The sequence below is a fragment of the Pelobates fuscus genome, chromosome 2 (genome assembly GCF_036172605.1).
Source record: "Pelobates fuscus isolate aPelFus1 chromosome 2, aPelFus1.pri, whole genome shotgun sequence".
Classification (NCBI taxonomy): domain Eukaryota; kingdom Metazoa; phylum Chordata; class Amphibia; order Anura; family Pelobatidae; genus Pelobates; species Pelobates fuscus.
The window spans coordinates 860,602-886,460 of record NC_086318.1 but is presented as its reverse complement, the minus strand read 5'-3'; positions in this window follow the sequence as shown (position 1 = coordinate 886,460).

The window sequence follows — 25,859 nt, the reverse complement described above, 5'->3', positions numbered from 1 at the left end:
CCAGTCGCAAAGCTGTCTTGTCAACGATCACCATTACTATTTGGAATATATCAATAATCAAACTACGGTCTCCATTTCATCAGACATGCCAGCCTCATAAGAGTACTTACCTGAGATTTCTATCCCAGACTGGTACAGGATTCACTAGTTGTGGCAGGTCCGCTGCCTGTTCGTAAATTGCTATGTGTTATTCCCCATGTATCCCCTGTGTTGTGTTATATTCCTGTGTTGTACCTACTCCCCGTTCGGGTGAGCCAAACAAGGTCTGTTCGCCTCCTGAACGTGAACCACCACGAACCCTCATTTAGAATGTTGGTTTATAACATTCACAGCTCGTAATGAGGTGTCAAAACCACAAACCGCAAGGGAAGCCTCGGTGCGTGCCGACCCTGGGTGGTGGCCCTTTCCTTAGAGGAACGCCATCTAAGGGGAGCATTCGTGGATTGCTTCCCACCTCGTTCAGCTCCCAAATGAGGCCCGCCCTAGTGCTCTTTGGAGTGTCCACACCAATCAATTAGAACGTTGACAACTTGCAACATAAGTGTGAAAACGCAAGGGAAGTAATTAATGAGTGCTTCCCTGGGCAGTCGCCATTCATTTAGAACACTTCCCTTGCCTGGTTTCACCCAGGGACCCCATGGGTGGAGGCGGTTACCATTCTGGGGGTCCCTGAGATTGGTGGGGACACTCTCTTGGGGACATGGCGGATGGCGGGCTTTCTGTGACTGGGGGTCACAGAGGCGGGAAACTTTCCTGCGCTGGGACTCTGCGCTGGGACTCCCAGGTACAGAGGCCCATGGGATAAAAAGCCCTGGTCCCCGGAGGTGGGAAACCCTGAGGATGGGTGGTGGGAACTTGGGACAAAGGGACTGGAGTACCTGTCACACACACAGGCCCCTGGGAGGGGGAGGACCCTGGGAGTGGGCATGGAGTGGTGGTAACAGGGGACAAAAGGATCGGGGTTCTGTTATGCGACCCCCGGGAATGGGAGGACCCTGGGAGGGGGCATTGTCGTTGTGTGTTGTAACGGAGCTCCAGTACTCCAACTGAGTACCTCCGTTGATGGATGCTCCTAGTGCTTCCCAGGGGCTCCAAGCACTTCTCCAGACACCATAAGCACTGCAGACTGAACATCTCTTCCTGCAGAGAGTGAAGCTGGAACAAGCTATTAAAAGAGCTTAGTGAATATAGCTAGGGGGGAAGTAGAGTATAGCAATCCCCCAGTGTAAATGCAGCCTTTTCCCCCACACATGAGACAAGGCTCTATGTTGAGGGTCAAAACAGGAACTCAGCAGTCTGAGGGTTTATTGTCTTATATGCAACTTTTCTCACAAGGTTACTGTAACGGACCGTTTCAGCAGACAAGTTGTTAAAATCCGTTTTGGCGATATGCCCCTTTCTGAGAGACAGGCACAGCTACTGCAGAACACCAAACTCCCGAACTGGATACAAAATAACACTCCAAACTGGAACCTCACGAATAGCTGCTAGCAGACGAACAGGAAAAGCAGACATCAGCTTACACTCCTAGCAATCAATCTCCAACAGCATACAGTGAATCCCCCCAAGAACGAGACAAGGCTCCGTGTTGAGGGTCAAGCAGTGGTCTCAGGTCTGGAACACCCAGCCTGCTTTTTATTACAGTTGTGCACATACAGGACACACCCAGGGGGAGGCATAAAACAACCAATCAAGTAACAGTACAACCCACACATCCCCTCCCCTCAGATAAGCAATTAACATAATTATTACATACAGTAAAAATAGTTTCCACACATACTCGGTAACTTTAAAACCATACATCACATTCACATAAAATTACATATCCACAATCAATACATTCAGGGGAACAACAAAATGGCATGAATCAGACCAGGGGTTCAAAAGTTAGTAAAGTATCTTTTAAAACCCCTGTCAGCATGGCTAAATCTGGCTCACACAGGTTTTACAGAGGCCTCTATCCTGGAGACAATGGGGGGAAGTAATCCAATTATCCAGGTATAGAGGCAGACTCCATTGAGCACATGGTTACACAAAAACAGTAAAACACTTTAAAATACATAAAGTTACTTTTTATACATAACACACAGACATGTAACATATCCCCAGATAGCTGGGATCTGAACGCAAAAAACTACCGAATAGCTCGCAGATCCTATTCACACAGTTCAATTGCCATGGAGCTAAAGTCTTTCCCATAGTCTTTCATTATATGAATAGGCTCCATGGCGTAGCTATCTGGGGGTATACCGCTCACACAGGGCAAGTACCGAATGGCCCCACTGTGTTTAAAGGGCCAGAATGAGTGACATGCACTCTGTTAGGGCCGAATACGTTTTTTTAAAGGGCCCAATCTCCCAGGGACCATAATCACATGGCAAGAGGCTGGCAAGCAGTCCTCTCCAGGCCCAAGTGGCGAAGGGCACTTCGTCACAGTTACCACCCACGTGATCTTATGGAACAGCCAATCAAACACAATACAATGCAATGCAGTCAGACACTCCCAGCAAGGACACACAAACCCTCCCCTCTGCCTGTGATATAATTACTGTACACAATGGGTTAACTTAATTATCACAGGCAGGAAAATATACAGTTTCATACAACATTCATAACTCCTAAAATATACATACAATCTCCATAAAATTGTAGCCACTTAGTGGCATCCACTTCCAGTGGCCTCCAGATCCCAAGTACACCCACTTATGGGACGTGGAGATCGTTCTCCATTTTCTACGGGACTGGCCACCTAATGACAGTCTTTCTCTTCCAGCTTTGTCTGGTGTCTTTCCGTCGTGTTTCGGACGGTCAGGCGTTCAACATGGAAGTTCTTTCCTTTTTCACGGACAGGGTCACGTTTCATGTCTCTCATCATACTAAGTTGGATTCTTCAACTTTTTTCTATTTCTTTTCATTTCTGATTCACAGTTGTGTGTGGTTTCAGCCTTGCATTGGTATATCGAGCTGACCTCCACGTTGCAATGGTCAACTACCGGACAATTGCTTGTCTCTTGCGTGAAGTAATTACCCCATAAAGATGTCGGTTACAACATTGGTGAGAGGGGTTCCTTGGATCCTATCCCTGGCTGCATTCTGTCCACGGCGTGGCGGCTTTTTAGGCCTTTTCAGCAGGTGCCTCGCTTTCAGATATCTTGGTCTTGATTGGTCTTGAGAAGAGACTTTCCAGACTTTCTACTTTTGCCCTTCTTCTAATTGCAAAACCGCAGGGGAAATAATTAATGAGTGCTTCCCCTATGTGACCACCATTTCGTGTAACCGAACGCACATGGTCGATAAAAAAATGGCAGCCATTTTGTCTCCCGTACGCAGGCAGCGGAACATGGTCGTCGAGTGTTGGGATCTCTTTTTGGCTATGTACTCGCTCGAATCCCATCAAAAAGATACCGCCGCCCATCCCACTTCCCAAACAGCTATACGAACGACGTTCAGAAGATAGGAGCTACCGATTAGGGGGAGCATTCGCTCCCTGAAACCAAGGGAATATCTTGTACGGTGTTCGCACAGGAACCTCCGAATGGTGACCAGCCATTTCATCCATTTCCATGGAACTGTTTTGGGCTTTCACTTCATAGCCGACCAGTCTGAACTTTACCTCGGTGGCGATTTTATTCTACCAAACGGATCTGAGTGCCATGTTGGGCACTCATATCAGGGCTATCTGGGGATATTTGGGGTTCCTGTTAATATAGGGGATACTTTTGAGGTATTGTATAAATGTTATGTATGTTTCCCCATAACTGAGAGATAATTGAGTTATAGTTTTTGACTCAGTTATATTCTAGACACAGGCTTGCTATGTTTCTGGATGAAGACCCCCTGCAGGGGGGGTTTGTGTATAAATTGAGAGAGATTGGCCTGAACAAACCATATTACTCCCAGAACTATGACTCATCTAGTTACTGGGGGGGATACAAGCTTAATCACACAGTCTGTCTGAGAGGAGAACTAGTGCAGGTAACCAGTTGAATTACCAGGAGTCCACTACATGCTTTTTTTCTCCTTTCTCCGCATTAAAATGGCAATGTTGTAAAGTTGAAGATTATACTAGCTTTAGTGTACTAATAATCTTAATTTTATTAATGACAGGAGGCAAGTATTTTCCCTCCCTGCTTTGCTATCCCGCCCCTTCTGTTCGCTTTCTTTAAATGTCTCACTGATCTAAGGCAGGTTGGACTCTTAATGTTGTGTTTACATTGATGATTTTATTTCCTTTGGTTTGGAATTGTCATTGGAGTTTTATGTGATTGTTGTTCAGTTATCATATTGTAGTTTACACGTTACTACTATGGAATGATTAGGCATGTGCATGGGAAAAATTCTCGGTTCGGTTCGGCATTCCGAAATTCAGGACTTCGGCACTTCAACACTTCGGACCTTCGGCAACTAAGGCACTTCGGAAATTCGGTAATTTCGGAACTTCAGGACCTCGGCAATTCGTCAATTTGGAACTTCGGCAACTTCGGCACTTTGGAACATCTCTTGCAGCCACTTGGTAGATAACTCCCTAATTCCCACGGTATTAGGGAGTTATCTACCAAAAGGCTGAAAGACCTAAATTGGTCTTTCAGCCAAATTTACTAATACTAAGTAAAAATTACTATACCGCGAGTAGGGGCATGTCTATTAAACAGTGAGCAGCCAGCGTCCCCCCTCCCGAGCCCCCACCCGCGACCAATCAGAGTGCTGTGACAGGTAAATGTAGAGACTTACCTGTCAGTCACTTCATTTACCTGTCAGAGCACTCTGATTGGATGACTTAAACCCACCAATCAGAGTGCTCTGAGCCTAATTGCAGGGCGGGGCAATGCTTTATAAGCCTTCCCCCGCCCTGCAGAGCTCAGTCTGTGTGGAGCCCTCGCCGGGTGAGGATGGATTATTATTTTTTGCGCTCTTTTTTTTAAGTGCGTCGGTTATTATGGCTTTTTATTTGGCCTTTTTTGGGGCTGAAAAAAATAAGATTTTAGAAGAAAGAAAACATCAAATGGTAAGTTTTTTTTTTTCGGTACTTAGTTAAATGGTCTCCCTCATTATTTTTAGGGTGAGGGTGGTAGGTAGGGGTTAATTTTTTGGGGGGAGGGCGGTGACTAGGGGTTTAGGGACCCCTAGTCAGCAGGGGGAGGAGGGGTTATTTTTTTATTTAGGGCCCCCACCCACCGCTCAGGGGTGGGGGCCAGGGGGAGGACATTAGGTCCCCCCCTAATTAGTATTTTAGGGTCCCTACCCACCGCTCAGGGGTGGGGGCCAGGGGGGAGGACATTAGTATTAGTATTAGTATTTTAGGGCCCCCACCCGCCGCTCATGGGTAGGGGCCGGGGGGAGGACAATAGGTCCCCCCCTTGTTTTACTTTAGGGCCCCCAACCGCCATTCAGGGGTGGGGGCTGGGGAGGGGCAATAGGTCCCCCCTTCAGGTTAGGAGGGGGAGGGGGGACAGGCTGCTCACTGTTTACTTTTTAATAGACATGCTCACTGTTTAATAGACATGCCCCTACTCACGGTATAGTAGGGGCATAAATTACTAATACTAAGTAATCTTTACTTAGTATTAGTAAATTTGGCTGAAAGACCAATTCAGGTCTTTCAGCCTTTTAGTAGATAGTTCCCTAATACCGTGGGAATTAGGAAGTTATCTACTTATTCATTCCTGTCATTACACTGACTGGCCAAGTAACTTCCATTTTATATGAATGTATGTTACTTGATTGTTGTAAGTGTTGCAAATGTTTACAGCTGAATCCTGGCTATGTTTGTATACTTTTTATTTAAAATTGTATACAGTGTAACGTTCTTCTTCTTCCACTGGTTAAGTATATTAGTACTTAGGTAATACTGTGCTTCGGAACTTTCGGCAATTCGGAACTTCGGCACTTCGACACTTCGGAAATTCGGTAATTTCGGAACTTCGGGACCTCGGTAATTCGGCACTTCGGCTATTCGACATTCTGAAGTACCCGAATGTCCGAATTGCCCGAAATTCGTCCAAATTCATATTCGGCCCGAAACAAATTGCACATGTCTAGGAATGCTGTATACTGTGTGTTACTTGAATTTCCACGTTCATGACTATGTATCTAAACCTGTCACACATTCTCTTTTCAGTTTGATTCATCCCTGAAGACGTTGCTCCTTTGGACGTTGGATTTATGAGTTATTGTTATTGCTTGTTATATGTTTACTTCAGCTTGATGTCGCTTTCTGAAACAGGAAGTGATTAGGTCATTATACCTCATGCACATCCTACTGACTTGTGATTGGTTCTTTTTTTCTATGTGTTTCTTTGCTGCTGTGTGGAGCTAGTAAAGAAAGATAATGCACAATACTCGCCTCCTGTCATTACTACAATTAAGATTATTAGTACACTAAAGCAAGTATAATCTTCCATTGAGCATTCTTAATGTTTAGTCTCACTCTATACCGTACCTGGCAAACCGTTCTACTCAAAGTCCACACCCGACTCTCCTTCCAAGCATCACTATCACCGTCTATGTCCTCTCTGCCCCGGCATCCTATAACCTTCTCGTACAACCTGGCCTATCTCCTCTCCTGCCTCGTACAGAGTCCTATTAACCTGTCTCTGAGACCCGTAAACTCATTCTGGCGCCTTGAATTAAATTTAGTAATAATTGTGCATATTATGTGTTTTACAGTAAAGGAGGAGACTATATTTAAAAGAAGAAAAACTACCACAACAAGAGGACATAGTCTTAAATTAGAGGGACAAAGGTTTAAAAATAATATCAGGAAGTATTACTTTGCTGAGAGGGTAGTGGATGCATGGAATAGCCTTCCAGTTGAAGTGGTAGAGTAAAGGAGTTTAAGCATGCCTGGGATAGGTATAAGGCTATCCTAACTATAAGATAATGCCAGGGACTAATGAAAGTATTTAGAAAACTGGGCAGACTAGATGGGCCGAATGGTTCTTATCTGCCGTCACATTCTCTGTTTCTATGTTTCTATAATTATTCGGGTTTTAAATGTGGTCAGACTTTGCTCCTACGGGTCATTTGACGTACTCTGCTGCGTCCCCATCTGCTGTTTAACCTTTTTATTTTATATTGCCTTGTTCCTTAACCTCACCAGCCTGTCTTGCTGTTTATATCAGGAACCATGGTTCAGAAATGACTGTGTAAACTGATTTATGTCGTGTCTCCTGACTATCACATGTTGTAACAAAGAATGTATTAAATGCCTTTGGTAACAGACCTAAATATAATGGTACTTAAAGAGTTTAATAAAATGGCATGCTCTCCTCCCATCCAAATAAGAATTCTTGTTCTTGGCTGCCTAATGACGCTGGATATACACAATTGTTCTTTAGTGAAATGCTGCGCATCCAAGTACCATGACCACTTCATATCACTGAAGTTTTCATGGTGCGTGGAGTAACATTTTAAATGTGCGTAATCCTATGAACTAACCCTATGTAAGGAAGCGTGGGCTGACCCACTAAGAGAGACTACCACCAGAGTCTCCCACTAAAAGATGCTACCGCCAGAATCCGATATTACGGTACTGTGAAGTAGTGGTGGGCTTAACACAATATAGCTGTATGGTGGAACTGAATCCCCATTACTGAAATAGGTGATTTTAAGTAGCCTTATATAAGTTAGGAATGTTTTTATTTTATTTTATGTGTGAGCTGTAACTTAATCTGTATTATACAAGTACTAGGTGCCTATTGAATTAATCAATAGTGATTACAGGACTCAGTGGAAGTGGAACACGAGGATGAAAATAAGATTATAAAGATATACTCAATAAATCTTAGGATATGAATGTATCAGCTGATCAGATCATTACCTCCCATATAAAAGGGTAGGAAAAATCCGAAAATGCTGAAGTAATAATCAAGTAGGGGTTCTGTAACTCAAATGTAAAATAACCGATACACACTGTGAACTTGATACAATAAATCAAAAGTTAGTAACTTTGCCCCACATGGGGTTAAAATCCGGAAAAATGTGTCAATTATATAGTGTAGCAGACAGAGTGCTTTCTATAAAAGATTTTATTAGCACATAAACACTGTCAAAACAATACACATATATATAAAAGACTAATGAATAAAAATGTCCCAAGTAAAAAAGCAAAGAATACCAGGTTCATATGTCTCTCTCACCGGCCGGATAAAAGTGAGTCTGGACCTCCTCGTGCTGTATCAACACTGGCTGTCGGCCGCGTGCGTTCCACTGCGGCTCTGAATGCGTTCCAGTCTGCTATCTTTTGGGAATCAGTGTAGGATGCCGTCTAACACGTTTCATAATCATATAATCACTTCATCAGAGGATGGCATCCTTGTTTCTTCGTTCTGTTATATACTACTCGGTCTGATTATACTAATCTATGGTTAACCCTTCATATGCTGATACATTTATTTTCACATCAGATCGAGGACTGTGTCATATATTGTATATTCCTGAACCGTAGGTGGCGGTTATTTCTACAGGGACACAGTGGTTATGGTAGTTACATTTGGTCTCATTATCCAACTCTAGAAGTTAGTCACCATTGTTTCTGGTGTCCACCTATTAAGTTGTTTTTTGATTAATCTGTATTATGTATGAATTTTGGTCACAATGGCAGCACCATTCCTGCAGGATGCATGTTCCGGGTGTGCCCACAATTCCATTTTGTTTTCACTAAGAGAGACTGTCACAAACGCACCCTACTCCGAGCATGCCCATAACTTAGGGCTAAAATTCACAATTTGCCTACACTAGACCAGAAATACAAATGATGATACAAATCCTCCTCAACATCACCTGTACTTGGGCTGAAAACCTCCACCAGCTACCTCGCTTTAACCAGGGACTCTGGAGTGCTTCAAACCCAGTTGCCAAAGCTTGACTGGGGTCTCTAAGGACCTCTGCCACCAGCCCAAGCTGCAGCTCTCTCTTTCCAAGCAGGTTGTAACAGTGTCATACCTCATGTCCCGCGCCGTCCCGGGCCCGCCGTCCATCCTCTCTTGCCGGGTGGTGCGAATCCCTGGCACGCGGTAGCCGACAGGGGTGACGTGACCTTAGCATTTAAAGTGATAGTAGCCTATTGCTACTATCTATTTATATCCTGCCTCATTTCTGTCCCTGCCTATCAGAGGACACCTTGCCCTTTATTAACCTCCTTCTGACATCACTTCCTTGCCCTGTCGTGGTTTATTATAGCCCGAAAGTGCGTTCTGATTAGTTGTCTTTCTTTGGTTCCTGACTTTTAATTTGGTTATTCTTGTTTCTGGCTCCCTGGACTTTTGGCTCTGTCTTTTCACTTACCCGTACCTCTATATCCCCGACCTTGGCGTGTCTGACTATTCTTATCTCTTCGTTAAGTCCTGCTACTTTAAGGTCCAGTAATACGTCTGCCTGTGCTTGCCTTGATTGTTCTCTGGTTTGCGTGTTGGGGGATACTAACCTTGACATTACGACAGGGCCATGGACCCTGCAAGCCTGGGACAACAAATGGCAGCATATGAAAATAGAATAGAGAGGTTAGACCATAGAATGGATCAGTTTGCCGAAGCCTTACAAACTATCCTCACTAGAACTGTCGCTCTACCCCCTGCAACTCATTCCACTCCATCTGTTCGTCTAACTCCTCCTCCTCGTTATTCCGGGGATCCATCGTTATGCAGGGGATTTTTGAACCAGGTGGGAGTACATTTTGAAGTAGCCCCTGATTGATTCCCTACTGATAGGACCACGATTGCGTTCATTATGAACTTATTAGAAGGCAGAGCCCTGGCTTGGATAAATCCCTTGTGGGAGAATGATGATGTGATTGTTTTTAATCTTGAACTGTTCCTCAGGACTTTCCGTAATGTGTTCAATCCCCCAGGCAGAAAGAGACTAGAAGCCAGAGCACAGTTAAAAATCAAGCAAGGATCTAGATCAGTGGCCGACTATGCTATTGAATTTCGTACCTTGGCCTCTGAGCTGACTTGGAATAACAGTGCTCTGACAGCTGTGTTTTTTGAGGGTCTTACTGAGTCCTTACAGGATGAAGTGGCAGCTAGGGATTTACCAGAACTCCTAGAAGACCTTATACAATACATGTTGGACAATGATATAAGGGTTAGACAGAAGCATCTTCATTTAGATAGACAAAGGAGGGCTATAGGAAGAACCGCTCCTCGTTCAATGATAACCGGATTACCAGCTTTACCAGCCCCCGAATCTGATTCTGAACCCATGCAACTAGGTAACACCAGAATCTCTGAGGCTGAGAAGTCTTACAGAAGAAGGGAAGGGTTGTGCCTATATTGCGGTAGTAAGGGGCACTTACGTAACAATTGCCCATCACGTCCGGAGAACTCTACCACCTAAGCTCATTCAGGGGACCGGCTTTGGGTGTAATGTCTCTGTCCCCTAAAACAAATTCATACAGGTGTGTTATGCCTGTAACCCTATTCTGGGAAAGTGTTAGTCATCTCACTATGGCCCTCATTGACTCTGGATCTGCAGAAAAATGTATCGACCAGACCTTTGCAACTGCTCTTTCTCTTCCTTTGGAGGAGAAAGAAACACCCTTGGCCGTTGAGGCCATAGATGGTAGACCATTAACAGTCCCCTATGTTACACATCAAACTAAGACTGTTATTATATCAGTCGGTGTAACCCATAAAGAGAAGTTGTCTTTCCAGGTCATTTCTTCTCCTTTTTACCCTTTGGTTCTTGGTTTTCCATGGTTACAAAAACATAACCCTATTATTGACTGGAGAGAAAGTCAAATCTTGTCTTGGAGTCCTTCCTGTAACCATAAATGTTTAAATCAAGTTAAACCCCTTTGTTCTCTTAATGTTCCTTCAGCTCCTCCACTTTCCACTAACGTACCACCTCAGTTCCAAGATCTGGCGAAGGTCTTTGACAAAATACAGGCAGACCATCTTCCTCCACATAGGCCATACGATTGTGCCATTAAAATCCTCCCTGGTACCAAGCCCCCCAAGGGGAGAGTCTACCCTCTTTCTCAAATAGAAAATAAGGTTATGGAGGAATACGTACAAGAATCACTAAGTAAGGGGTTTATCAGACACTCCTCTTCTCCTGCAGGGGCTGGTTTATTTTTTGTTGCCAAAAAGGAGGGGGATTTACGTCCCTGCATAGATTATAGGGGTCTGAATAAAATCACTATAAAAAATGCGTATCTTATAACATTGATAACAGAGCTCTTTGACAGGCTTCGTGGTTCTAAAGGTTTTGCTAAATTAGACTTTAGAGGAGCTTACAATCTAGTTTGCATTAAAGAGGGAGACGAATGGAAGATGGCATTTACCGGAAGCGGTCATTATGAGTATACGGTAATGCCCTTTGGTCTATGTAATGCCCCAGCGGTCTTCCAAGATTTTATCAATGATGTTTTAAGAGATTATTTGCACACTTGCGCTATTGTGTATCTTGATGACATTCTCATTCATTCTCCTAATATTCAGATGCATCACCAACAAGTTAGAAATATTTTACAGACCCTCCTTGCTAATGGTTTGTATTGCAAACTTGAGAAATGTCTATTCGATCAGACTTCTATTCAGTTTTTAGGGTATATATTTTCTACTGATGGCTTTCAAATGGACCCTAAAAAACTATCGTCCATTCTTGAATGGCCCCTACCCATTGATTGAAGTCCATACAGAGATTGGGCTCGCTAACTACTATAGAAAATGTATTAAGGGCTTTTCCCAGATTATAGCTCCAATCACCGCTATGACCAAAAAGGGAGCTAATCATATCAATTGGTCTGAAGAAGCCAAGGCTTCTTTCACTCTCTTGAAAAAATCTTTTGCCTCAGCTCCCGTCCTGGTTCATCCAGACCCCTCTAGACCCTTCATCCTTGGGGTTGATGCCTCCGAGACCGATGTAGGAGCTATCCTTTTCCAAGAGGGCATCTCCTCCTGTTGCATCCTTGTGGATTCTTTTCTTGTAAGCTGACACCTGCAGAAAAGAATTACGATATAGGTAATAGAGAATTATGAGTCATAATATCAGCTCTCAAGGAATGGCGTCATGATTCTCACCGATCAAAAGAATTTATCCTATTTAAGTGACACTAGAAGGCTTTCATCCAGACAAGCTCTCTGGGCTCTTTTTCTTTCCCGCTTCAACTATGTGATCTCCTATAGACTGGGTAATCATAACACCAAAGCAGATTCTCTTTCCAGACAGTTTGCCACTCTAGATAAGGAGGAGGTCATAACAGAATCCATCATACCCCAGGAGAGAATCATCGCTTTGACCAGAACCAGGGTCTCTTCCCTTCTTCTGCACAAAATCCAAAGGGTCCAAGATAGGGCACCTAGTGATAAACCTGTTGAAAAATACTACGTGCCTCCCGAGCTGAGAGGGGAAGTATTTAGCCATTACCATGACAGTAAAATGGCTGGACATATATGGGGGTATCTAAGACCATTGATTTGATCACACGACAATATTGGTGGCCATCTCTTAGAAAGGAAGTTGAAGCTTACGTATCCTCTTGTAACGTTTGTTCTCAATCTAAATCTTCCCATCAAGTACCATGTGGTCTTTTGCATCCACTTTGCCGTCAGTTCCTTGGTCCAACTGTCTATGGATTTTATAGTCGAGATGCCACAATCTAAGTGTTTTACAGTTATTTTGGTTATAGTTGATCGCTTCTCTAAAATGGTGCACTTCATACCATTGAGAAAGCTGCCTTCTTCTGCCGAATTAGCCAGAATATTCACCAAAGAAATAATACGCCTACACGGGATGCTAGACGTCATTGTGTCTGATAGGGGTTCACAATTTATTTCGAAGTTTTGGAGGGGCTTTATTTCGAATTGTGGAAAGTCTGCCAGATCAAGTCCCTACTTAGCTCTCCGTACCACCCCCAGACCAACGGCCTCTGTGAGCGTTTCAACAGTACCCTTAAGCGAATGTTGAAAATGAACAGATGAATACCGTGACTGGGAACGGTTCCTGCCTCACCTCCTGTTTGCGTACAGAGAGGTGCCGCAGGAATCCACTGGGTTTTCTCCCTTTGAGCTGCTATATGGGCAAAGGGTGCGAGGCCACCTAGACCTCATTTGGGAGCACTGGGAGGGAACCACCGAACAAGAGAGAGCCCCTATCATATCATATGTAGTGCAGCTCCGGGACCACATGGAACCAGGGCCGGCCTTATGGGTGTGCGAGCTGTGCGGGCACACAGGGTGCCGTGGAGCAGGGGGCACCATGTGGCCGACACAGCTCACACATGGCCGGATGACAACTGTACAGGGGGAGCTAATGCAAGATTTCACTATTCTCCACCAGGGTACAGGAAAAAAATAGCGAGGCAGCGGGGGTGGAGCTTGCCATGTGTCGGGGGCGGAGCTTCCGAGTAGCTGGCGGAGGCGGGGCTAATATGGCAGTGGAGGTGCAGCTAAAACCTACCAGAAGCCCCTGGTAATAACTGCAGCACAGGATGGGGGAAGCAGGAAGGAGTCCCTGCTTCCCCAACAACTAGAATACAGGAACTGCACTGCCTCCATCCCCCCCTCTGCCAGCCCATAATGGTAAGTGTGTGTGTAACTATGACTGTGTGTGTGTCTGACTGATAGGTCTGATAGGTAGTGGAAAAAAACACCGCCAATACCCAAAGAAGGGGTTACAGGAGGTATAAGGGGCTTGACCCCAAATATAATAATCAGAGAAAGAGAAAGTGGAGTAGAGGATCCACTAGCAAAAAGTAAGTGGGAACTCCAATCCACTGAGCTATACCTCCTAAAATAAACGCAACATAAATAGGGTAAATGAACCTTTATTATCAATATAATAGGGAAATGTATCGACCAACTGTTCGCAGACTTCTGGAAGAGGCTGCAGGAGAAACTGTTACTCGGAGCTGGACAAAACACGGCACCACAACGTCCTGCCTCCCTCCCTCAGCGTAACGCCTCCATGGCGCCGAGATCGGGACAGTCTGGGCCCTGTCGGACCCCGCGGAGAAGGGGAGCAAGGGGAAGCCTTAAAGCTCCAGACAGCCCCGCCTGTCCGGTACATGGTATGCCGACCCGAACCGACCCACGATGCACGACCGCCCTCCCACGACCGGGTAAGCGCTTACCCCGAGGTCGCCAGACACAGTCCTCAAAGGCACCGGCGGCGGAATCTCCGTTCAGGCAGCGAACCATGCACCACACACCCCACAAGCTCAAGACCGCGCAGAAACACAAACTCAGGGTGAAGACCTCACCAGAGAAGCCGCAGCAGCAACCAACGTCCTTAACGGTGCAAGCTCAAGCCTGACAAGCAGGGTAAGGATTCAGCCCTGAATGCCGAAACAAACTGCCTCTCTTCTGAACCCCAAAGCTTGGATACTAGCCCTGGGGGCTACCCCAGACACGGCATATCGCAACCTCTAGGGCACCCCCACCAGACAAAACCCCTGCCGACACCATCCGCCAACCGAACAGACCTGAAGGGCAGAGACACTCAGCCACCGGGTACACACCTGACAAAATACAACTCCTTACCACAAACAGGACCGGACGAGCCACGGCAGACTAGCACCTGCAAGTACATGACTCACCCCCAGCTGCTGATGCCTCTGACTACGCTGAAGGACTTTAACACTTTTCCTGACCACACAGAGTTCCTGCTCTGTACCCTCATGCTGGACAGGTCGGTACGCCAGGTGGGCATAGGCTGAAGGGACTAACTTAAAGGAACGCTATTACCACTGGCAGCAACCCACAGCCCGGACACCTACCTCGCAATATATGTTCCTATTGAACTGTAAACACTCTATTACTAATGTGTCTTAATACTTCAGCAGCCTTGACTAACAAATCTTCTATTCCACATAAGTTCTAAACTGTGTAGTCTCTGTGCAAAGTTGACTAACTGTCATATTAAGTTGTTTGTTTAACAGTTCACCCCACTTAGGGAAAGCATAAACCTAATCAACCTTAACACACAATGCTCTGTACTGAGGTTTGTTTTAACTTCAACTGCCTTACCGAGAGATACTTGCACTGTTTAAGCCTAATCTCATGCCATATCTCTTATAGTGCATAACACTTCCTTAATCATTTTACCACCTACATGCCGGATATCTCTCGGTTTGATGCTCCTGCCTAGTTGTTCCCACTGATACGTAAGCTCAAGCATTTACTATACGGCAGTAATCTACAGCAACTCATCATTTATGTTCAACGTGTTATTATTTAGTTGCATGGCCATTCGTGCATAACCCTGGACTGCCAAGGATTCTTTCTCATACAGATAAGCCAGGGATTCTTATGTTGAAATTATGTTATAATATGTTTTCATTCGTTTCACCCCTGGTTCCTGTATTGCAACATTACATTACTCTTTCAGCTACGATAACTAACAGAAATTAAGACGCTAAGTGTACGCCTCAATTATCTTTATGTTTGCCTTGTATAGCAAATCTGTCCCCGTGCTAATGCATAGTAAGCGAGGTTTCTACCATTACCTGTAGTGTATATGCCTTTACGGCATGTGCCTAGTTTGCTAATACACACACTACAATTGTACCTCCTACGAGGAAATAAGCTACCCAGTTCTAGCAAGTTACTGATACTCATGTAAAGCGATAACCTACTTGTATGTTGATAACTAAAAATATGCCAGCTTACCTGTAATGTATCGGCCTCTACAGCATGTGCCTAGTTTGCTAATACACACACTACGATTGTACCTCCTACGAGGAAATAAGCTACCCAGTTCTAGCATGTTACTTATACTCATGTAAAGCGATAACCTACTTATATGTTTATTAAGCCTGATAACTAAAAAAAAATGTGCCAGTTAAGAATACACCCCGCATGCTCGCGTGGGAAAAGCCTGAGGATTGCCTTTGGGGTACCTCGAGCCTGTCTGTACTATATGCGTGCACTACAAAAATAAAGAATTTAAAAAAAAGAAAGTGTTTCAATAAAATCTTTACATCTCCAAAAAAAAAAAGAAAAGAAAAAAAAAGAAAAAGGAGACAGTTGTAAGAAAGATAAGGGATAAATAAGTACACTGGGTCCTGGTAAGTCTAAACAGGCAAGAAAAAAGTAGCCTATAGTGTAACAGACCTCAAAATACAAAATAATAATAAGTAGTAATAGTAATAAAGAGACCCTACAAATGAGGATAGAAAAATCACTTTAGAATAGAAAGCTAAAGTCAAAATGGGAGTATGTGTAAATAGTAAGGGGAATACACCTCCAGAACCAGGACCTGGTAGAACCAGGACCAGCCCTAAACTAACTGTCTAGAAAAGCCCCAACTGACTGCTGCTTCGAGGCAGCCTAACAAAATCCCTCCAAGTTAAATAATAAGACGCATAAATAGCAGCCCAAGTTAAGTAAAATAAAATGAAGTAAAGGGTAGAATCAATCAAGAGTCATAGCGTCGGCTACAGCCTTTAAAAAATATCAGGAAAGACCCGAGGACATAACTGCCGTCTGCGCCCCAACCACTGACGATCCAGACAGCTTTCCGTTACCCGACCTCTTGAGTAGACAGCCGCAGACTAATCCCCTTAGTCAGATAAAGCTGGGGATAGGGAGCAGATAAACTGCTTAATAGCCAGTCAGATTCACATGTTTTCCCAAGAACCAGGGTTCACCACGCTAGCCACTCATAGGATGGAAACCCCAGGCCAGGCTCCGATTAGATAACCCCCATACCGGATTCCTGATGCCGTCAGAGCTGGCATGAGGGAAGAGATACAGGAAATGTTGAGACTAGGAGTCATTGAGCCCTCCGATAGTCCATGGGCATCCCCAGTAGTCCTGGTGCCAAGAAGGATGGGACGGTTCTGCGTGGACTATCGACGGCTAAATGACAAAACCGTGACAGATGCCTACCCCATGCCCCATGAGTTAGTGGATAGCATCGCCATTAGCATATCTGACCACCATCGACCTCTGTAAGGGATTCCCCTGGCCGAGGAGGATGTAGCGGAGAGCTGATTTCCCACAGCTATTCTCCACTTAAGATCCCAGTGAGGCTCAGGAACAAGTCAATAGTAAATCCACAAGCAGAGTTTCCAGCAGGTAAAAAGGTACAGCAATATCCCAACAGCAATCCCAATAACTGGACGACACACAGTTTCAGGAGCAGAACTGACAATCTTTTATTCCAGGGTTCCTTATAAAGCATGCTCCCATGCAAGGGAGGGATTCACATCAATTAGGACAGTAACCAATACAGTACTTGTTACCTCCCACACATCTCCTCCCCTCAGAGTGACTCATAATCCCCTTAACTTATACAGTATTTTACCCCAAACATGGATGTACCCCTAAACCAACACATAACCTGAATATTAGGGTACCGCTAGGTAGCCCTGATCTGGGTGACTATTATATCCCAAATTCACCCAGATCGGACCAGGGATTCGGTAGTTAGGTGGAGGGTGAAGTTTGACCGACCGCACACGAGGTGGTATCCGAAAAGGGTTCCATGTGTTTGGGCCCTGCGGTCGGTCTCCGTTCGGCAGTAAAACATACAGTTATATTCGCCATCCGCATTTCAATTCGCCTGGATATTGGTTCCCTCGCTCGGTACTTTGTTTCTACCGAATGGGGATTCGTTAGGACTCTCCGTTCGGTAGTTACGGAGCTCTGGAGGTCTCAGCGGTGTTCGGTTGTTTGAGTGTCCGATTTGAGTTCCAGACACTCGACGACCAAACACCGCTGAGAGTTTCATGCGTAAGATGGCCGCCGCCACGTGTACGCATACCGAATGGCGGCCACCAAGATACAATCATAACGAGCTTGTTAACCTGCGGTTAGAGAGAATTGTGAACCTTAATTGCCGACACACTTCTCTCTGGGGTGGTCCCTCAGTTCGGTAGTTTCCATATACATAGTGTACGGATGGAAACTACCGAATAACATACGATTAATACATAGAATTATAACAATAGGAAAATTAACATAGGCATGATATACTGAACACAGTCACATAGGCATATTACAGGACAGGCTTACTGTATTCCGCTACAGAGGATATTCCCAAGTCAGCCTTTGTCACCCCGTTTGGCTTCTACCAATTTAGGGTCATACCATTTGGGATGAAAAACGCCCCAACCATGTTCCAACGCTTGGTGGATAGACTCCTTGATGGCTTCCAGGATTTAGCCTGTGCATACCTGGATGACATTGCGATCTATAGCGAGTCCTGGGAGAAACATTTGAGGCATGTGGGGGCAGTGCTGGATCAGATTCGGGTGGCTGGCCTGACTCTGAAACCAGACAAATGTCATATAGGCATGGTGGAAGTCCAGTATTTAGGACACCGGGTCGGGTGTGGGCGGCAGCAGCCAGAGCCTGCCAAGATAGAAGCTGTCGCTAACTGGCCCACACCCGGACCAAGACCCAAGTCCTGGCTTTCCTGGGGACAGCGGGGTATTACAGACGCTTTGTACCAGACTAAAGCGGCCTAGCTAAGCCCCTGACTGACCTCACGAAAAAGAACATTCCCAGACAGGTCCTGTGGTCTCCCTCCTGTGAAACTGCTTTTCAAGCCTTGAAAGATGCCCTTGTACATGCCCCTGTGTTGGCTGCCCCAGTCCCTAACAAACGTTTTATCATCCACACAGACGCTTCCATGTTTGGACTGGGGGCAGTTCTAAGCCAAGTGGGAGGTGGTTCCTTACATCAGCCGCAAACTATTGCCCCTGGAAGCGAGCTATGCGGCAGTGGTAAAGGAGTGTTTGGCTTGGGTGTGGGCGCTGAAGAAGCTCACCCCCTACTTGTATGGGCGAGAATTCACGTTAGTAATGGACCATAACCCCTTGGTTTGGTTAAACAGGGTGGCCAGAGACAATGGACGGTTACTAAGATGGAGCCTAGCACTACAGCCATATAATTTTAACATCCAGTAGCGCCCCGGGAACAAAACAGCAACGCCGATGGGCTGTCCTACCAAACTGAACTCAGCCCATAATCTGTCGTCCAGGCATCTACCAATTGACCCGAAAAGGATCAAACCAGGTCTCCTGGAGTGTTCTACAAAGAGGGAGCCATGTAACAGATCCTCTGTCTTGGATCTGTAATTTGTGAACAGTCGTTCGTTTGAACCATTCGTTTAATTACCTGAGTTTTATGTTATAGTAAGGGCCGTTCGAATCACAAATTTTCCACCGAACGTCTGACCACCCAGAACAGAAGTGTGGCACTCATTAACCTCCCTGACTCATGTAACACCTCAAAAACCGCGAACACTTCATTGTTCTAATTGCTATACAGGGTGGTCAGCGTTAGTCTGCCCGAACACGTGGCAGCGCCCATTTTGTTTAGTCAAACGCGTGGAACTATTTTCGGCTACCTTTTCCACGAACACCGCTGAAACTTCTACCTTCCGTGCGTTCGGCTAAACTCATGCAAACAGAGCGCTATTTCTAAGGAATAAACTCTCGAACAAGTCGCATCAAAAGACAGTAAGCACGAACCAATCCGGTCGTGCAATTTTAACTTTATTTGAAAGGAAAGATAGACCGGCTGCACAGCCTAAATCTGTGGAACTGTTTTGGGCATGCAAACAGGCGTGCGGTTGGTCAAAAGAGACTTTCGCCTATCTCCCAAACCACTGAACGGATTCATGTGATTTTCAGATATGTTTGTCCTCTAGTTACACTGGTTATACAAATATAAGTTTTATTAATATTGTATGTATAATCATGGAGTTATAAAAATGTAGAAAAAGTATGATTTTTAGCTTTGAGATAATTGAGTTGATACAGTAATTAACTCAATTATCTCCCAAGCAGAGGGGAGGAATTCACTGCACTAAGTGGGAGTGATTATCTAATTGCCTGTACTCTATTGGTTGCAAAGTTTGCGGTTTAGGTGCCCCACAAGGTCCACGTGGGTGGTAACCTTGTAAGGGAAATGTGTATAAAAACAGCAATAAAGCCTCAGTGCACTCAGTTCTTCTTCACCCTCAATCTAGAGTCTTGTCTCTTATTGGGGGTAACTGCTATACAGCTATCACACTAGCTCTTCTAAGAGCTTCTTCACTTGGATAACTACTGGATGCTGAGAATACCCCTCATTTATCGGGAGAAGGATGCCCTCCAGCGGTGGAAACCCCTCTACTCACCGGGGTAACCGCTACACAGGTATCGTCCCCTCTGTTCAATTTACAGAGCAGGAGATAAACACATGTAAAGTAAGTAACAGTTGTTTTGACGGCTATAGTGCAGTGCTTCCCAAACTTTTTAGATTCAAGGCACCCTTAATATTTCAATATTTTTCCAAGGCGGCCCAAGTAAAAAAAATGTCTAGGTTGTATACATGTACAGCGCTGCCCCATACACTAGGCCCCTGTTCAGCAGAAATGTTTCCCTGTCAAGAGGGGATCCAGAACTTAATCTTGGGTGGGGCACTGGTAGATTATTTAAAGAAACAAGCAAGGCAAAATAACTACTGCAGCACTCTGTAGTGGTTATGGTGCCATGGTGCCCTCCCAGTGTAAGTAGTCAAAATGTTTAAGAACAGTTTGACAACATATCTGGGGTCTGCCGGGATATTGGCTGTCGTAGGGTATAGGTGCAGTAGTGTGTGTGTGTGTGTAAGGAGTGTATTGTGTGTGTGAAGGATGTAATGTGTATGTGTGTGAGGAGTGCTCTGTGTTTGCGTGAGGAGTGCTTTGTGAGTGTGTGTGTGTGTGTAAGGGGTGCATTGTGTGTGTGAAGGATGTAGTGTGTATGTGTGTGAGGAGTGCTCTGTGTTTGCGTGAGGAGTGCTTTGTGAGTGTGTGTGGGGTAATGTGTGTATAGAATGTAGAGTGAGTGGTACAGTATGTGTGTATAGGGGGAGTGTGTGTGAGGGGACAGTGAGTGTGCATGGGGAGCAGTGTGTGTGTGTATTGGGGCAGTAAGTGAGAGGGGTACAGTGTGAGTGCATGGGGACAGTGTGTGTGAGGGGTACAGTGTGTGTATGGGGGGGCAGTGTGTGTGAGGGGTACAGTGTGTGTGTATGGGGGCAGTGTGCGTGGATGCTGTATGGAAGGCAGTGTCTGTGTGTATGGAGGGCAGTGTGTAAGGGGCACATTGTGTGTGTGAGGGGTATAGTGTGTGTTTAGGGGGGCAGCGTGTTTGTGTACAGGGGGCAGTGAGTGTATGGGGGCCAGTAAGTGTGTATGGGTGCAGTGTGCGTGGATGGTGGGGCAGTGTGTGTGTATGGAGGGCAGTGTGTGAGGGGTACAGTGTGTGTGTGAGGGGTATAGTGTGTGGGTCTGTGGGGGTAGGAGAGGAGATTAGTAAATATAAACTTTTTTTAAATAAAAAAATATATAATTTTCAAATCACCTCTCCCTGCTTACCTTTGTCTGGGAGGCGGGGGCAGTTCTAATAGCTGGTAGTCCGGTGGGGAAGCCCTTGTGGTCCAACTGGTGAGAGTGAACTCTAGCATCTCGTGAGACTAGAGTTCACTCTCGCGAGATTCAGAGCGTTGCCGTGGTAACAGCGGCAACTCTCCAGGCTCGCGAGAGGAGAACCAGATGGAGCAGCAGGTTAGAGCTCCTCCGGGTCCTCTCTCCCTCCCCTGCTGGCTGCAGCATTACAGTGCTAGCGGGCCGGTGAGGGAGATCTCTGATCTCCTCTCCAGTCCTGGAGAGCCGGCAGGAGAGAGCGAGGCACGATTTTCTGTGCTGTGATCATATGATTATAGCACTAGGAAAATATCTTGTGGCACTTCAAGTGTCCGTCGTATTCACCCAGCGATGGTGACTATCATCACAGAGATTGTCCTTCATCTCAGCTATATCTTTCCAATAGATCTCAGTACACGGCAGTCACATGTCGCCTGAGGATCAGTTATATAGAGATAATAATCTCATGTCATTCATTTATTCAGAATAAAGAATATATAGCACTTACCCTCTAGGGAATGGTTTCTTTAGCTCAGAATAAAATATAATCTTATGTCCACCAGCAGGACCACCACCGTGCAGCTATAGAACGAAGGATGGACCGATATCCACAGATATGCAGGCAGCAGGACCACCACCGTGCAGCTATAGAACGAAGGATGGACCGATATCCACAGATATGCAGGCAGCAGGACCACCACCGTGCAGCTATAGAACGAAGGATGGACCGATATCCACAGAGATGCAGGCAGCAGGACCACCACCGTGCAGCTATAGAACGAAGGATGGACCGATATCCACAGATATGCAGGCAGCAGGACCACCACCGTGCAGCTATAGAACGAAGGATGGACCGATATCCACAGAGATGCAGGCAGCTGAACCACCACAGTGCAGCTATAGAATGAAGGATTGACCGATATCCACAGATATGCAGGCAGCAGGACCACCACCGTGCAGCTATAGAACGAAGGATAAACCGATATCCACAGATATGCAGGCAGCAGGACCACCACCGTGCAGCTATAGAACGAAGGATGGACCGATATCCACAGATATGCAGGCAGCAGGACCACCACCGTGCAGCTATAGAACGAAGGATGGACCGATATCCACAGATATGCAGGCAGCAGGACCACCACCGTGCAGCTATAGAACGAAGGATGGACCGATATCCACAAGACGCAGGCAGCAGGACCACCACCGTGCAGCTATAGAACGAAGGATGGACCGATATCCACAGAGATGCAGGCAGCAGGACCACCACCGTGCAGCTATAGAACGAAGGATGGACCAATATCCACAGAAATGCAGGCAGCAGGACCACCACCGTGCAGCTATAGAACGAAGGATGGACCGATATCCACATAGATGCAGGCAGCAGGACCACCACCGTGCAGCTATAGAACGAACGATGGACCGATATCCACAGAGATACAGGCAGCAGGACCACCACCGTGCAGCTATAGAACTAAGGATGGACCGATATCCACAGATATGCAGGCAGCAGGACCACCACCGTGCAGGAATAGAACGGAGGATGGACCGATATCCACAGATATGCAGGCAGCAGGACCACCACCGTGCAGCTATGGAACGAAGGATGGACCGATATCCACAGAGATGCAGGCAGCTGAACCACCACAGTGCAGCTATAGAACGAAGGATTGACCGATATCCACAGATATGCAGGCAGCAGGACCACCACCGTGCAGCTATAGAACGAAGGATAAACCGATATCCACAGATATGCAGGCAGCAGGACCACCACCGTGCAGCTATAGAACGAAGGATGGACCGATATCCACAGAGATGCAGGCAGCTGAACCACCACAGTGCAGCTATAGAACGAAGGATTGACCGATATCCACAGATATGCAGGCAGCAGGACCACCACCGTGCAGCTATAGAACGAAGGATAAACCGATATCCACAGATATGCAGGCAGCAGGACCACCACCGTGCAGCTATAGAACGAAGGATGGACCGATATCCACAGATATGCAGGCAGCAGGACCACCACCGTGCAGCTATAGAACGAAGGATGGACCGATATCCACAGATATGCAGGCAGCAGGACCACCACCGTGCAGCTATAGAACGAAGGATGGACCGATATCCACAGATATGCAGGCAGCAGGACCACCACCGTGCAGCTATAGAACGAAGGATGGACCGATATCCACAGAGACGCAGGCAGCAGGACCACCACCGTGCAGCTATAGAACGAAGGATGGACCCATATCCACAGAGATACAGGCAGCAGGACCACCACCATGCAGCTATAGAACGAAGGATGGACCAATATCCACAGAAATGCAGGCAGCAGGACCACCAGCATGCAGCTATAGAACGAAGGATGGACCGATATCCACAGATATGCAGGCAGCAGGACCACCACCGTGCAGCTATAGAACGAAGGATGGACCGATATGCACAGAGATGCAGGCAGCAGGACCACCACCGTGCAGCTATAGAACGAAGGATGGACCGATATCCACAGAGATACAGGCAGCAGGACCACCACCGTGCAGCTATAGAACGAAGGATGGACCGATATCCACAGATATGCAGGCAGCAGGACCACCACCGTGCAGCTATCGAACGAAGGATGGACCGATATCCACAGAGATGCAGGCAGCAGGAACACCACCGTGCAGCTATAGAAAGAAGGATGGACCGATATCCACAGATATGCAGGCAGCAGGACCACCACCGTGCAGCTATAGAACGAAGGATGGACCGATATCCGCAGAGATGCAGGCAGCAGGACCACCACCGTGCAGCTATAGAACGAAGGATGGACCAATATCCACAGATATGCAGGCAGCAGGACCACCACCGTGCAGCTATAGAACAAAGGATGGACCGATATCCACAGATATGCAGGCAGCAGGACCACCACCGTGCAGCTATAGAACAAAGGATGGACCGATATCCACAGATATGCAGGCAGCAGGACCACCACCGTGCAGCTATAGAACGAAGGATGGACCGATATCCACAGATATGCAGGCAGCAGGACCACCACCGTTCAGCTATAGAACGAAGGATGGACCGATATCCACAAGACGCAGGCAGCAGGACCACCACCGTGCAGCTATAGAACGAAGGATGGACCAATATCCACAGATATGCAGGCAGTAGGACCACCACCGTGCAGGAATAGAACGGAGGATGGACCGATATCCACAGATATGCAGGCAGCAGGACCACCACCGTGCAGCTATGGAACGAAGGATGGACCGATATCCACAGAGATGCAGGCAGCTGAACCACCACAGTGCAGCTATAGAACGAAGGATTGACCGATATCCACAGATATGCAGGCAGCAGGACCACCACCGTGCAGCTATAGAACGAAGGATAAACCGATATCCACAGATATGCAGGCAGCAGGACCACCACCGTGCAGCTATAGAACGAAGGATGGACCGATATCCACAGAGATGCAGGCAGCTGAACCACCACAGTGCAGCTATAGAACGAAGGATTGACCGATATCCACAGATATGCAGGCAGCAGGACCACCACCGTGCAGCTATAGAACGAAGGATAAACCGATATCCACAGATATGCAGGCAGCAGGACCACCACCGTGCAGCTATAGAACGAAGGATGGACCGATATCCACAGATATGCAGGCAGCAGGACCACCACCGTGCAGCTATAGAACGAAGGATGGACCGATATCCACAGATATGCAGGCAGCAGGACCACCACCGTGCAGCTATAGAACGAAGGATGGACCGATATCCACAGATATGCAGGCAGCAGGACCACCACCGTGCAGCTATAGAACGAAGGATGGACCGATATCCACAGAGACGCAGGCAGCAGGACCACCACCGTGCAGCTATAGAACGAAGGATGGACCCATATCCACAGAGATACAGGCAGCAGGACCACCACCATGCAGCTATAGAACGAAGGATGGACCAATATCCACAGAAATGCAGGCAGCAGGACCACCAGCATGCAGCTATAGAACGAAGGATGGACCGATATCCACAGATATGCAGGCAGCAGGACCACCACCGTGCAGCTATAGAACGAAGGATGGACCGATATGCACAGAGATGCAGGCAGCAGGACCACCACCGTGCAGCTATAGAACGAAGGATGGACCGATATCCACAGAGATACAGGCAGCAGGACCACCACCGTGCAGCTATAGAACGAAGGATGGACCGATATCCACAGATATGCAGGCAGCAGGACCACCACCGTGCAGCTATCGAACGAAGGATGGACCGATATCCACAGAGATGCAGGCAGCAGGAACACCACCGTGCAGCTATAGAAAGAAGGATGGACCGATATCCACAGATATGCAGGCAGCAGGACCACCACCGTGCAGCTATAGAACGAAGGATGGACCGATATCCGCAGAGATGCAGGCAGCAGGACCACCACCGTGCAGCTATAGAACGAAGGATGGACCAATATCCACAGATATGCAGGCAGCAGGACCACCACCGTGCAGCTATAGAACAAAGGATGGACCGATATCC